Source organism: Arachis stenosperma, chromosome 6, assembly GCF_014773155.1.
Source record: "Arachis stenosperma cultivar V10309 chromosome 6, arast.V10309.gnm1.PFL2, whole genome shotgun sequence".
Taxonomy (NCBI): domain Eukaryota; kingdom Viridiplantae; phylum Streptophyta; class Magnoliopsida; order Fabales; family Fabaceae; genus Arachis; species Arachis stenosperma.
The window spans coordinates 31,920,950-31,923,140 of record NC_080382.1 but is presented as its reverse complement, the minus strand read 5'-3'; the positions used below and the strand labels follow the sequence as shown (position 1 = coordinate 31,923,140).

Genomic DNA, 2,191 nt, shown 5'->3' with positions numbered 1-2,191 from the left:
ACCTGTTTCTCCCACCATTATTGTTATTGAAGCCTTGTTGAGGCTTCTGTTGATCCTTCCATGAGAAATTTGGGTGATTCCTCCATGAAGAATTGTAGGTGTTTCCATAGGGTTCTCCCATGTAATTTACCTCTTCTATTACAGGATTCTCAAGGTCATAAGCTTCTCCTTCAAAGGAGGCTTCTTTAGCACTGCCAGATGCAGCTTGCAATCCAGTCAGATTCTGAGAAATTATATTGACTTGCTAAGTCAATATTTTGTTCTGAGCCAGTATGGCATTCAGAGTATCAATCTCAAGAACTCCTTTCTTCTGAGTTATCCCATTATTCACAGGATTTCTTTCAAAAGTGTACATGAACTGGTTATTTGCAACTATTTCAATGAGTTCCTGGGCTTCTACAGGTGTTTTCTTCAAATGAATAGATCCACCTGCAAAATGGTCCAATGACATCTTGGATAACTCAGAAAGACCATCATAGAAGATACCTATGATGCTCCATTCTGAAAGCATGTCAGAAGGACACCTTCTGATCAATTGCTTGTATCTTTCTCAAGCTTCATAGAGGGATTCACCTTCCTTCTGTTTGAAGGTTTGAACTTCCACTCTAAGCTTACTCATCTTTTGAGGTGGAAAAAATTTAGCTAAGAAGGCATTGACCAGCTTTTCCCAAGAGTTTAGGCTGTCTCTAGGTTATGAGTTCAACCATATACTAGCTCTATCTCGTACAGCAAAAGGGAAAAGCATAACTTTGTAGACCTCAAGATCAACTCCATTGGTCTTAACAGTGTCACAGATTTGCAAAAATTCAACCAAGAACTGATGAGGATCTTCCAATGGAAGTCCATGAAACTTGCAATTCTGTTGCATCAGAGAAACTAATTGAGGCTTAAGCTCAAAGTTGTTTGCTCCAATGGCAGGAATAGAGATGCTTCTCCCATCAAAGTCGGGAGTTGGTGCAGTAAAGTCACCAAGCACCTTCCTTGCATTATTGGCATTGTTGTTATTTTTGGCTGCCATGTCTTCTTCTTTTTCAAAAATTTCTGTCAAGTCCTCTCCAGAGAGTTGTGATTTAGCTTCTCTTAGCTTCCTCTTCAGAGTCCTTTCAGGTTCAGGATCAGCTTCAACAAGAATGCCTTTATCTTTGTTCCTACTTATATGAAAGAGAAGAAAACAAAGAAAGTATGGAATTCTCTACGTCACAGTATAGAGATTCTTTGATGTTTCAGAGGAAAAGAATAATAGAAGGATGAGGTAGAGAATTTGAACTTATAGAGAGGGAGAGAGTTCGAATTGCTAATAGAGGAGAAGTGTTAGTCCTTAAATAGAAGGAGGTAAAAAAAAGGGGGGGAGGAAAATTTTCGAAAACAAATTTTTTTTTGTTTAAATAAAAATAAACAAAATAAAAATTTAAAATAATTAAAAAGAATTTTGAAAAAGTGGTTGATGGTTTTCGAAAATTGAAAGTTAGAAAGTGGTTAGGTTGTTTTGAAAAAGATAAAAAAAATAGAAAAAGATTTGAAATGATTAGAAGTTAGAAAAAGATTTTGAAATTAAAATAAAAGAGATATGATTGAAAAAGATTTGATTTTAAAAAGATATTATTGAAAAGATATGATTGAAGAAAATTTGATTTTAAAAAGATATGATTGAAAAGATATGGTTGAAAAATATTTGATTTTTAAAATTCATGACTTGACTAATAAGAAATTGAAAGATATGATTCTAGAATTCAAAGATTGAACCTTTCTTAACAAGAAAGTGACAAACTTAAAATTTTTAAATCACAATATTAATTGTTAGCAAGGATTTTTGAAAATATTAAAAGAAAAGGGAAAAAGATTTGATTTTGAAAACAAAACTACCTCATTGGTGTTATCCTGGTGTTAAACGCCCACTTGGCTACCTCCTTGGACGTTAAACGCCAGAATTCCTTCTTCACTAGGCGTTTTGAACACCCAGCTTTTTCTCTGTGCTGTATGTTCTGAATCTTCAATTCTCTGTATTATTGACTTGAAAAGACATAATTTTGAAATTTTTTAAATTTTTAATGATGAGAGAGAAAAACAACAAAATGAAACTAATCATGAAAAACTAAAATCAAAACAAGGAATGCATGCAAGAACACTTTGAATGTCAAGATGAATTATCAAGAACATATTTTTTGAAAATTTTTAAGAAAAGAAAGACATG

The 2,191-nt window shown here is 33.4% G+C and overlaps 1 non-coding gene across 1 annotated transcript; it reads left to right on the top strand.

Moving 5' to 3' along the window:
- Positions 1 to 505: 505 nt before the first annotated feature.
- Positions 506 to 613, top strand: LOC130938097 (small nucleolar RNA R71). Its single transcript, XR_009069277.1, has one exon. It is a non-coding gene; the product is annotated as a small nucleolar RNA R71 (small nucleolar RNA).
- The last annotated feature ends 1,578 nt before the right edge of the window (positions 614 to 2,191 follow it).